At 38.0% G+C, this 14,040-nt stretch overlaps 1 protein-coding gene across 2 annotated transcripts in view; it reads right to left on the bottom strand.

Annotated features, from left to right (window-relative positions):
* Window positions 1-14,040, bottom strand: part of cdkal1 (CDK5 regulatory subunit associated protein 1-like 1) — a 260,221-nt gene that overhangs the window by 22,175 nt on the left and 224,006 nt on the right. The gene's annotated exons all lie outside the window — the stretch shown is intronic.

The following is a 14,040-nucleotide window of genomic DNA, read 5'->3' as shown; positions in this document are numbered from 1 at the left end:
GTGTATGTCCACAGACATATGCTGTCCATGACGTCAAGGGTTATTATCTTTGGTAATTATGTTCTTTTCTATCATTGCTCCTCTCTTTAATTGGTTTTGTCTAATTAGAGCATTAACACTGCTCTTTGTTCCTGTGTCTCATTTCATTTTGAATAAGAAAGTTTCTATATTTAAACATTTACCTGCAGTATACATTTTGCATTACACTTGACTGTCAACGTCATACATTTCTAATGATCTTACACATGAGCTTATTTACTGAAAATAAAGATGTCTTGATTTAGGGGTAATTTGCTTCAACAGAGCTGACAGAACCACATAGAGCTCAATACACATTTTATTCCATTCTGAAAAAGTTCCTCTGATTCTGCTAACCCATTTCAACTGATGAAGATCTGAGCATTTCTTCTTAGTGATCTGCAGTACATGTTACCAGGTAAATACTGTATAGTATATACATACCCATGCTTGAGCTATGCTACTGCTTTTATAACCCAGACAATGTTTGACGACCATGTTTTATTTCAACAACAAGCAAGCAACCTCAGTCTTACAATCTCTTTCTATTCATCATCATCCCAATTCAATCAAAGTTTGGCACTTCCATGTTATTTTTTTCCCATGTTTTCTGTTTGCGCAGTTCACCGTTTAATTACAATCTCAAGGTTCCCGAACCACTTCAGCGTTAGCGCTTTGGCTGAGAGGATAGTGAGCACTATTAAACTCAAGTCCTTAAAAAGGAAGAAAACTGAATAAAAGGAGAGGAAAAAAATCACAAGGCTATACAGGATACAATTCAAATGTTCAGTGAAAACATGCTATTCAGGACATCAGAAAATCAATACTACAAGATGGCCTCCAAGTGAAGAAAATTAGCATGGGACAATATGACAAAATAATTTTTTGTCAGAGAATGCTGTTGATTCAAAGAGAGAAAGAAGAAAGGATAATAAGAGCTTTGCTGATGTTCCACAGGCATGAATAAAACCACTTCAGAGCTGCCAGAAAGGAAGAGATCTTTTTCAACTTTTTTTCCAACAGATGAGTACCTGCAAAGCTTGTTGCTTTATCTTCTGATCTACACTCAATTTGTTTTGAATGTACAAAGTTTACAGCAGTCTTGATTGAAGTGTGAAGAACAAAAAAACAAATATTTCTTTGAATATTTCAAAACTCTTTTTCACACCTAACATTTTGAGCCACTTTGAAAATTTGCCAAATGTTTTTCCTTTTAGAAAGAATTAACTGTTGACTAGACAGAAGTTCCCTTGATCAAAAACACTTGATGAGGTGTACGTTTAGGCGTCCTGACTGAAGTGTAATTAATAAAAAGTGAATGGACTGTGTTTAAACAGTGCCTTCCTTAATCATGAGACCACACAAAGCACTTCTATATTTTCTGTCACATTTGTCCTTTCAGGTGGCCGGCAGGGCCCACCATCAAACCTCCAACCCTCCTGTTGAGGGATGACTGACAGCACCACTCAGCTTCAGTCGCCCACAATAAGTACATAGATTAAAAGCATTACTTTTGATTGACCTGTTACGTTAGAAACAAGCTAATGATTTTGAAATACAATGCACCACACCACAGGAAGTTTAGATTCTAGCGAGCCACTCCGCAATGCAAAAGCAAAATGTGAAACCAAATGTAAAAATGTTGGGTGCAGAGTGTGCTACAGGCTCAACAGGCGGAGTCTGCAGTTTTAAAAGCCAGTTAGGAACCCTGTACTGTAAAACTATGCTGACTGTTCATTTCCTTGCATAATCACAGTCTAAGAAGTCCAAGCTCTGACACATTGCTTAGGGTGCTTTAATTTCTGCAGGAAACCCATCTTTGCAATTCTTCTTTTCTTCTTCTTCTCCCCATCCTTATCCATCTGCTCCCATCCCTCTCTACTGTCTCTGGGCGCTTTCTTTGTTGTTCATACCTGTCTTCTTTCACATTAACTTTTTATATGATTTTACTGCAAGTGCATGTAGGTTCTGACACAGACAGCACCTGCACAGGCATGCTGACAGACATGAAAAGAAACCATATAAATTACTGTTTCCTGCAAACAGAGCGTTTTTCAGAGCTGGAAACATCCTTTGAACATTACAGCTGGAAGTTGAGCACTCCATTAGGGCGTTTTGTTTGCTCTCTTGGACTGAAGACTACTGTCTATGAATATGGTATGTCATCACTCTGTCAACTATCAACTTTTTCTACGGATCAGACTTTGACTTTGCCTTTGTTAAATAATCATTTGTGGATTTCCCTTTAAGAAACACATAAATCAAATGTTCCTTTGAATATTTTCAAAGTATTTTCTACCCTGAACACAGAAGTCCACTTTATCAAAAAAAAAAAAAACCCTGATAAGGTTTACACTTAATTCTCGGTTTAGTCCGGCTGACCAAAAGTGTTTGAACTGAGAAGCTTAATGTCTATTATTCTGTTTCTCACAGCTATGACATGCAACCCATTACTGAATCACCTGCTGGGAGAAAAGATCTTGGATAAGGTATACCCCAGTATACTGTTTGAACTGTGAATGACAGAAAAATCACTCATAAACACAACCCTATATGAAATACGGCATGTATGAGAGCATGGTAACAGAAGTAAATAAATTCAGATGAGATGCACAACCCCATGCACTGTCTGTATTTACGGCGTGCAGTAAACGTGTTGGCTTTGCTTGTGCTTCTATTGTTTTTTTCATTGCATATCAGTGTGTGATAGTCTCTATTTAGATTTGTATTTGCTCCATCTGTTGGAAGACGTCACAGGAAACCAAACAAGGCGTGTATGTGCATGTCTTTGCACAGTGAGATGTGTATTTACTTCATCATCCAGAGAATAACATCCTATGATACACAGCAGATCCACCACAGATTTGTGGGATCATGAGTTTAATTGATAATTAATCCACATCATAACAGGGATAATGAGAGAACAGTGGCTTTGAATTGTAATCAACATTTTTATGTGCATCACAAATAAAGGAGCAATTCACTGGCACATCATCCAAAATCTCCCTCTGAATCTGTGTCCCTTTTTGCGAACCATGCAACTGGATTATTTTTTTCTCACAGGGAAACAACACAGCCTCACTTTTCGATATGATTAGTGATGGCACATTTACAGTCAAATGGAAAAAACAACAACAACAACAACAGACAAAGTCTAAACACCTGGTCCTTTAGCAATACTGAACTGGAATGGTAAAATAAATGCTTGCTATTCATAAAAGACAGATTTCCTTTTAGGTGTGTAACCACCATTGTATCAAAACTGTTTTAACCAAGCTAAAAGCAAATTTATGTAATGTGTGTTTGTGTGTCATAAACTAATGATGTCATATGTGGGGTTTATCAAGGAAGCACTCAGGAGCCCTTTTTGTTTTCCCTACATATTCTTCCACCTAGATGATATTATCTCACATCTCTGCATCCAACAACCCTTTCAAAGCTGGCAACACTCTGTTATACTGTTTTACTTTACCAAGTGACCCCCAATGCAGTGAAAAGTCTCATTGTGTGTGTCCCAAATATTCAAGACCCCATGTTATGCAAAAATCACTTTATTAAGTCTTTTAGTGAAATTTGTGGGTCTTTGGCTTTCCTCCCAGCCCACAAAATGTGATATTTAATGATAAAACCTGTATTTAGTAGTGCTTGTGAATGTAAAGTCCTGACCTAAAACGAGCTGTTCGGATTTTAGGGATCTGCCGACATCAGCGATTCCCTTTTTGACCAATCAGGAGCAAGTCTGACCTGAGTGGTCCATCGGAACAGATACCCCAAATCCCCTCCCCACTGCTGGAGAGAAATCTCTCTGCATGTGTGTGCTAGTCACTTTACAGCTGACTGCTTTTCCAACTTTGGACAGTACAACAGAGGGCTAGCAAATAGACTGGTCCTGAATCCAGGCGCATTATCATCCATCCGCCAACAAACCTCGGACCCTGGAAATGTGAGTATTTTAAATGCTGTGTGCTGTGGAGCAGATGTAAGAGCTTTTCCTCACTGTCCCTTTAGCTGCTAACTTTAGCTGTGGTTAGCCTGTAATGTTACGGTAAACGAGCTTCACTGTTTTCTAAACATTGTGCACTCGGAGCTCGGTAGTCATGGTTACATGGCGCCGCTCTCAGTGACGCAGAAGAGCAAGGTGGTATCAGCGGTGGCTCATTTACATATGAAGGTCACGCCCACTAAATCTGAGCGTTCTGAACAGAGGGGCTATGAGAGCCTGGAAACAATGCTGCTGTGCTTGATGTATTGACTTTTTGGACTAAAACATGTTACTACCATTTCATGAAGACATCAATGATCCATATTAAACTGCAGAAAAGGAGCAAAATATGGGACCTTTAATATATGATTTGGAGGAAACAAATGGGAGCAAACAACAATACTTTCAGATGGAGCCAAGCTGACAGAAAATAACTGCAGTCAGTAATCAATTGTTTCACCATATTAAAGCAAAGATTACAAAAATTCCTCTCCTTATAAGGAATTCAGTTTTATTCACACTTGTTTTGAAGCTTATGTCCAGTTTTCATGTAAAGATACATTATAATATCTTTATAATACATTAACATTAAAATGATTCACCAATAAGTCAAATTAATGACTGTGGGTTAAGTTGTAAAAAAAATAAAAACAAAATGTCCTCACTTGACTCCCCAAAAAAGTTTTTTGATTTGAATTCCTCTTGGCACCCTGCTGTCTTCTGTTTTGGGACTATTTTGCCAGACTACATCAAAGTAACTTTTTCTAGGGTTTATTGAATTCTACTGTTTGTTGCTATTTGTTCCCCTCAAGCTGTTTTTTTCTTCTTATCATTAGTACATTTTATCTCTATCTGACCAATACACTGCCGTGTGTGAACCGTACCCCCCTGCTGTTCCTGCAGTGGCTTGCAGGGTTATGCATCACCAAAGCTGAACTCCGTTCTCCTAAATACAAGCATAACATCTCTTCCTTTTACACATATTCAATTTCTTTCTCTTTTTTTAAATCTACCCTATAAACATGATGTCAAGCCCATATATCTCAAATATCTAATATATAGACAAGCAGACAGAGAGATGGTATAGCAGGATATGAACATGGTATCTTGCTCACTAATATTCAAGTAGACAATACACACACACACACACACACACACACACACACACACACACACACACACACACACACACACACACACACACACACACACACACACAAATTAAATACACTATATACCGATCAACTTACACACATCTTTCCACAGAGGGGATTTTGTTTTTGCCAGCTAAACAATCATAGCAGGGAGTGGTTTAACAAGGCTAAAGAGAGATGCTATGATCTTTTGAAAGTTCTCTTTGAAGAAGTTACTTGAAAGACAAAGAAAAAAGCGGCCCCGTTGGTTTTGGAATTTTGTTTAACTCTCAAAGTCAAAACCAAAGAAAAAGTGACTCAAACCTTTTCTGTGTTTGCCACAAAGAATGAGGAGATTAGCAGTGGCCTTGGTCAAAGGTTTGCAAAAACAAATGTAAAATCAACAGAGATCAAAGTCATACAAATGAGCAGTTTGGAACGAGGCCCATACAAAATCATTTACTCTGAGTCATATGCTTCCAGCACGAGATAGCAAGCAGAGTGAAGCAGACCAAAGCGATGACAGAACAGATCAGCAGAAGGGAAAAAGTCTGGGAGAAGTAGGTTTTTCAAACCATTTTCTGTTCACAGATACACTCCTTTATATCAAACTCAGTTGAAGGTACTCTTCTGTATTACTGTCAAAATATCTTTTTAAGTATTTCTCATAAGTACAGTCATATGAAGTTTACTTTTCTCTTATGCAATTAGAAAAGGTGGCCTGGTAGCTGGCAGACTGAGTCATGATTTATCTGACAGAACTGAACAAAAGAAGCCATGTTTTTAACCAACACTGAGTTCAACATACAAGATTTCAACAACTAGTGGTTTTCAAACTCAGTAAACTCCACATAAAACAATCATTAGTAAGATAAAGTAAAATGATTTACCCATGTATAGACTATACTACACAGACGCTAAAAAATCCAACTACAATACTGGTCTGAATACAAGACCAGCCTGGATAAAACTTGTTTTTTCCAGAGGAGGTTTTGGGAAAAAGCCTTTTTAATTTGATTGATTGATTTATAACAGTATAATAACAATGCAATATCTAGTGCATCCATTTTCACAGGGGATGGGGAAAAATAAATCGGTGTTCTCCCTACTGTTATAATGGGGTGGGGAGCACCGCTCAATGGTGGGACTCTTCCCCCAGGCAGTCAAATTGATTTTATTTTCTATAAAGTGTCAGGTCACAGCAGAAGTATTTGAAGGTTACCTCTTGTAGATCAGTTCTTCACCTTGTACGACTGTATAACACACGGGAGAGTTCTGCCCTGATGTGAAAACATACACAAGAACACATGTACACACAGAGACGAGCACACTCTGTACAGCAGATAGAAAGTCAGGAAAAATAACGTCACAACCACAACAAGAAATGCAGAAAAAAAAAACTTTTTTCAAAATAGTTCTATTAAAAAAAAAGTAGTAGACTTTGTATATATATATATATATATATATATATATATATATATATATATATATATATATATATATATATATATATATATATATATATATATGTGTGTGTGTGTGTGTGTGTGTGTGTGTGTGTGTGTGTGTGTGTGTTGTTTATCGAGAGAGCTTGTGAAAGAAAGTGGAAAATGAAGAGCGATAAAGAGCAGAGCAGAGGAAATACACCAGGCGAGGCAGCTCAAAATCTCTGTTACAAGAATGATAAAAGACACTTCAACACATAGTGCCAACTTGGGTAACCAAGTCATTTACACACATACACACACACACACCCACACACACACCCACACACACACACACACACACACACACACACACACACACACACACACACACACACACACACACACACACACACACACACACACCACAATACAGCACGTCTCTTCTGGCAAGTTTACTGACAATTACCCTGACATACCTTGATGAATACACACTGGGCTGGAGCCTCATGTGCCTCTGTGACTGTGTGTGTTTGTGTGTCTTGACGCTAAACACCAGACCTCTAATGCTGTCTTGGCTCATGTATCCAAACCACCCCTCCCTCTGCCTCTGATCCGGGCTGGGGAAATGTGAGACATTTTGCCAGAACAGAACGTTGTACACCTGCATCAAATCTACAGCCCCCCTCCAGGCCTTCTGCAGCCCTCCCAAAGCTCAGCAGAGTGTATATTACACACACACGCACACACACACACTGCGCTACCACATGCGCACACATATAGTGGAATACAAAGCAAGCTTGGTAACACTTTAATATGACTGAGCTACTGATTCCAAGATTGTAAGAGCCAAAAGTTGAGCAAGGGGAGTGTCATTAAAAAGTAAGTGTATCTTTTGCGAAGAGGAATAAGTAATACCTCAAAAGACTATCAGAGAATGAGGTGAAACTTAGGAATCTTTCCATCTCAGGTGAAAGATAGACCCTGATTGTGAGTATAGTCAAACACTGCATTGTCTTTTAGAGCCAACCTCTCAGAGCAACTCTTATTCTTCGAGGAGTTTGGAGCTACAAGACAAGCTTTTCAGGAATGAAGAATTGTACTCCATGCTGTTTTGATTTTGGCTGTACGAATGCTGAGATTACAGGATGTACTTGGTGAAATAAGGACTTTCAAGAAGTGTAATAGAAAGAGGAGAAAGTAATGGCAAACATCTGAAGGTTAGTACAAACTGCAGAAGTGATGGGCAATAAGACTTGTGTTTGCAGTAGCTTTTCTTAAAGATTGTTAACGTTAAATGTGGTGGCTAAAACCCTAGAGCAAAACTTCCAATCTGTTTTTTCTCAAAGTACTTACATTTACCTTTTTTCTGTGTTGTAGGTACAAAGGTTCAAGTGTTAGTACCAAATTGGTTAGGTAGGGCACTTTCAGGTCAGTTCAGATGTAAATGAAACAGCTCAGTGGAAACTAAAAGGAATTTTCACCTTTTACCTTATTTTCATCTTATCAACTGGAAGAACACAAAAGTCCCACATTTAACTTTGCCCTAAATTTTGTATTTAATAAATCTGACTCACCGAAGAGCAGGTTTTATCTTCAGGACCACTTTCACAGTGCTATAGTCAGCCATACAATTACACTGAAACCCATGTTTTGCAGCATCTTTAAGATCCAGATGTCCTTGACAGTACATAGCTCTAGTTAAAACATCTTCAGTGTTCATTAAATATAGTTGTAAGAAAGGTTACTTTAAAAAGTGGGGTGGTAAACACTGCATGCTTACACAGGTAAAATTGTTGTGATACATTAAGTTTGAGTACAGAGCCCTGAACATCCTGGCATGGTGGAAGTGACGCCTACAGCACTGCATAGAGATGAATAGTTTACTGTGCATAGTCATAAACGCGTTTCACTTGTAAAACAATATATACATACAGTTGTTGATAAATTATGGCTGTCAGAAAAAGATTTGTTCTCACAAACAGAACAAAAAAAAAAAAAAAAGGCAAAGATGACACAACTGGGTTGAAAGACAAAAGTTGTAAGATGATGATCTGTTCCATAAAACTGATTTATGTGTTTTCAGTTTTACAATAAGGACCCAAGGATCATCTCATGTGACAATACCAACACACGTGTTTTGCATCTATGTACACAAAACATATTTTATGATGGCATAGCTACACAACAACAGAAACAATGTGATGCATACACAGTTGATTGCCTCATCAATTTCAGCTAACCAACAGAAAAGACAGTCCTGTCTTCCACCAGTGTGACAGATCTAGTTTGCCAGAGAAGACAGATTCATGTCTCCCTCACACATATATACAACACACACAAACACACACACACACAGGCCTGTGACGGATGCCCGTAGGCTATTTAGTGTCTCAGATGCTACAATGAATCACATCAAAACAGAGACGTGGCAGAAAACATGAAATGAAAGACTCAGAAACACTGGTTACTAAAATACATTGTCTCTCAAACATGCATGGAAACACAAACCCATAAATATCTAAAAAACATGAAGTTAGTCATATACAAAAGCCTGCCTCAAAGCAAAACTTTTGGAGGCTGTTCTTCGATAAAATCTTTAACTACAGATTTCCATATGAAAGCGTCAGTAGGTGGAAATCATTTTAGTTTTAGCTCCACATTCAGCTCATTTTACCCCCCTTAAATATTTGAAAGTCTTTTATTACATTATTTTTCATAAACAAAGATGAATTATTGAAAAATAAAATAGCTGTTTTCACAATATCTGGTTGTTTCTACACGCTCCTTAGTTAAGACTAGCAGACCAAGTACATGGTGGAAAAAAAAGGTTTTTGTAGATGTTGTAAATCTCACCTCCATGTACTTCCTCCATGTAACTTATGCCCTTTGGCCTAATCCAGTTTGTTTTCTGATACCTCAGTCTCCTCTGTAATGCATTGATCATGTATGCCCTGTCTCTGCTGGTGTTGTTATGATAGATATCATATCTCACAGAGCCAGGGTGATTGGAACATTCTAAAAACACTCCATACGCCTTTATTTATTCATCCACAAAGGGGCTCATTTGACAGAGGTTGTGTGTGTGTCTGAGGCCAGTGTGGGGGATCCAGCCTTTGGCGTTACAGCATCCATGTGTTTGAAATTGCACGTGTGTGAGTTGGAAACGGCAGCATCAATCAGAGCTCAGCTGTGATTGTCAGGCTGATTGTCCGTTATGTCCCTGGTGGCCCAGAGGCCTTGGTGTGTGTAATTCATGTGCATGTGTGTGTAAGAGAGAGGGGAAAGAACATGTGTAATGCACACATCCATACATCGGCATTAATCTATAATTGCTGCTGAAACTAATGCCTGGGCAATAGCAGGATGATTATGATTATCACTGGAGGCCACACCTGAAGACCCAACAAATCACACATGCATAGGAGGGCCTATCTAGCCCACACGTCTGATTGCTGTTCAAGGCTAGCCCTCTGGTAGTCCTATTAGAATGAGAGAAATGTATGTATGTGCCTTGATAAGAGAGAAAAAATGTGAGTAACAAGGCCATCCTGGTGGCTCTGTGGGATAAGGCAAGGATTGTGTACTCCTAATGCCTGATTGGGTTAAAAGCCAGCTCATGACCTTTGATGCATGCTCTATCTCCTTGGTGCCTTTTTTCTGACTCTAAGCCATTGTAAACTGTAAATCTGGATGAAATGATGGATCAAAAATTATGCTGCTAGAAGATTGAAAGAGCAGGATGTCAGCGCTTAGTATCAAAAATGTCTTCCAGGTATATAAGGTAATGAATATTTTTAAAATTCAACAAGAAAATATGAAATATTTCAGTGCAAAAATCTTAATGAGTCCAATATGTTCAGTTGTTGGTTTATGCCTATAAATGTAGCACCCAATACTAAAAATCAGTTATTGCAGTTATTTCTTTTAAATTTTGAAGTATGACATTAAAATAATTATACTTAAAAAAAAAAAAAAATCACTTGTCATGAATAGAGATAAGGTGTACTGTAATTGCAGCTGTGTTTTGAGGTTTCATCAAATGTGGAAGAACTGAATATTTTTACAACCACATCTAAAACTACTTTTCTTAAAAAGTTGAATTCTCCATATTAAGTTAAAAAACGTGTTTCTATTAATTGCTACTTATTTAAACATTCCATCTAACTAAAAGTGCAGAAAAAGCCTATCAAATGTTGAAACCAAGCAGATATAAAGCCCATGCAGAAGTGCAGAAAACTGGATTCAAGCTGCTTGCAGAAACACCAGGACCCACACACACACAGTAATTCAGACAGATTTTACACCAAAAGTAACATGTTTACAGCCCAGTTCAAAAAACAGTTTGGGTCTTAATAGGTAATTTCTCAATCAACACATTCCAAACGGCAGGCAATGTTTGCTATTCTGAGGTCAGAAGTAGAAGTAGGGGTGTGCCACATCATACCACCTACAATAAAACTGGTATAATTTTTTGACAATATAAATTTGTCATTTCGAGATATTTACAATGCAGAGACGCAATGACGTATGACGCTCTCTGCTGAGTACAAAACAACAATGGCCAAGAGTGAAAGTAGCACTGAAGCATCAACTTTATCCTCACATGAGGATTTAGTGCCTAAAAGAGGAGCTACCTCAGTGATGTGGAGGTGGTCTGGCTGACCAAAGATCAGACACGCAGCAAAACACATCAAATGCAAAAATGTGCAGGAGAACTATTACCGCGAAGGGTGGCAACACCACAAACGTGTTCCACCACCTAAAGCTGAAACACACAGCAGAATACAACCAGGCTACCACACGTGAGGACGCAAAAGTTACGTTATCGCTGGAATTTTTGCCTCTACGACGGACATGTAGTTGAGCCAAATGTCCGAACCCTATTTCAGCATTACCCCTAATTTACACAATTATAGCCGCAGAGTGCTGTTTAGTGGGTTTTGCGCACGTGCCAATTCATACTGAATGTGACTCTGGAGCGCCCACAGCAACTGGATACCCCAGATCACAAGATCCACATGTTCCCGTAGGAATCCCACCCTTGACAACTAACTTTCATGGTCATTGATTAGTATGTTAAGCTAATCTGTCCCCCCTAAAGCTACAGCGTCTTCAGTCCATGCATTCTCCTCTCTGTTGGTGTCCTTGTAGAAAGAATGTGTTGTGTCGTATAGAATAATGAAGTTTTTCACCTGCAAGATTATCTTTTCCTCCAGCAAATTGTCAGATTTCCTCTAGATCTGACCTACTTACTATGTTTACATTCCAAGCTTGTGTAGTAGTAGTAAATGATTGGAAAAGTGGCTTCCATACTGTGTGTGCAATCAAAATGCTGTTATATTCAGAAGCAGCAACCACTAATAAGTTGTTTGACCGAAACATTACAATAAACTCGATGCCAGTAACATGAAATGCGTAATACTATCATGGTAAAGGTAAGCGCAAGATTTACTGCGTTGTCAATGAATTTCAGAGGGAATATTCAACCTAACTGCTAAAGGTTTTACAATATAGAAACTTCAACCTTCAGTCCAGTTCAGTTTTGCTGAACATGGTTAGAACACCAGGTAGGTACCCTGGTATAGTTACGTTAAAAAATACTTTGATATAAACATATTTTTGTCGTTTCTTCTACGTTTGCCTTTGACATCTTTGTAGCTTTCTCCACAACTGACCAAGAAAGAAAATGACTTCTATCCATCAACCAATGTCAAGATGCACCTTAATAACTATCATTGTATAGCACATAGGTTTTCTCTACAATTATGATGTACTCCCACCTCTTTTTTCTCTCTGACATGCATGTAGAACATGCTGACAGGAGGCTGAAGTGTTCTGCGGCGTAAAGTGTTCGCTTTTGGACACTCAACATTTAGATTTTCTTCATGGGCTAATGATTCTGTGTCAGTGTGTATTCATGTGTGCGGGGGTGCATGGCTCAATATGGCTCAATATGGCTGTGTCCTCTTCATCTGTCCCACTGATGGTACATTCTGAAGTGGTGCAATGATGGACTGTCAAGTACTCTGGTGTTTTTTTTTTTCTCTCTCTCTCTTACTCGCTAAGGTACCCAAGGACAAGAAAACAACAGATGAACCAAGGGCACATACAAAGGAAGGCAGATGGGATGGAAACTTTGATTTTCTCTTGCATTTAATTTGCTATGGCGATCTCACTGGAATATTTGGTTACTTTTTTGCTACTTTGAACTTTGCTTTATTGGATAAGATGAAAGGTGAGGAAAAGCAAAGTCTTTAATAAAGCAGGGGACAAAAAGGTAATTGGTCTTGTATTATTAGAAAAAATAGAGATAGAAACTAGTTTATACATTAAAAGGGCTGTTGGCAGAAGTTACATCTCGTTACGGGGGTGGATTGGTCTCAATATGGTTTTTATGTTCGAATTTGAGCTCTTAAAGTCAAATCTTTTTCTTAAAGTATTTCATATCTCTATATAAAAATGTTCAATCCAGTTGAATATTTGCTGTTTCTTCAACTTCAATTTTCCTTTTCAAGACCTGCCTGTTACAATTATTACCTTTAAAATGCACTTTGTTATATATAGTTCTAAAGACATGTATAGAAAAGGGCTAATATTTAGGTTATTAATGTCATTCTAAACTGAATTAGAACTCTTGATGCAAGGAAAGGGACAGCAGAAAATGTGAACTTTCTATATGGAGAGGGGAGTGGAGGGAAAAGAAGTGGAGTTAACTCTGAAAAGCCCAGGGCTATATCTGGTATAGACCCAGTGCTGTATAGAAAGAAGATTGGGTTGGAACATGCTGACAGTACAGATCATTTGTATGAAAAGGTCAGAAAAGTATGGAGCCAACAGAATATAGTTCCCTATAGGAATGAGGCAAGCTTGAGGTGACAAAAGGTGATGTATGCTGAAAGGCAAGTCACCCAACAGGCATTCAGGACATTCTGGCAGTTCAGCAAGAAAAAGAGAAAAAAAAAACAGTCACAGCCACAAACTGTGTGAACAGCATAGACCTAACATGAAGGTGGACCCACTGAAGAGGCTTTCATATTTCATCTTAACCAACTCCCAGAACGTGTGCAGAGCTTCATGCATTAATTATTCATACAGTGTATACCATATTAGAGCTTCTCAAACTGGATTCTCGTTCCTCTTTTGTTTATTTATTTATTTCTATTTATTTAATTATTATTTTTTTAGTTATTTTCTTTTTTTTACAAAAATGTGCCACTCCCCCTAAATAAATAAATAAATAAATAAATAAATAAATAAATAAATAAATAAAGCCTTAGAGACCATATCAAATTGGTTATTAGATTCCAAACCATTATACGTGAGTTTTTCACAGCCAATTTCATCTTTCATTTTTTTATACAGTTGTTAAAGCTGTATTTATCTTTTTTTTAAATGAATAAGTAAATCCAACCTCATTGCCGGTTGAACAAGTGAAGTTCATAGATCACAACAAAGTTAAAAACAGCTTTATGTTAAGATT

The sequence above is a fragment of the Halichoeres trimaculatus genome, unplaced genomic scaffold (genome assembly GCF_033239565.1).
Source record: "Halichoeres trimaculatus isolate MK-OKI-2021-1 unplaced genomic scaffold, fHalTri1.1 fHalTri1_scaffold_12, whole genome shotgun sequence".
NCBI classification, from domain to species: domain Eukaryota; kingdom Metazoa; phylum Chordata; class Actinopteri; order Labriformes; family Labridae; genus Halichoeres; species Halichoeres trimaculatus.
Note: the sequence above shows the minus strand (reverse complement) of the source record. Positions and strands in the feature narration are given on the sequence as shown.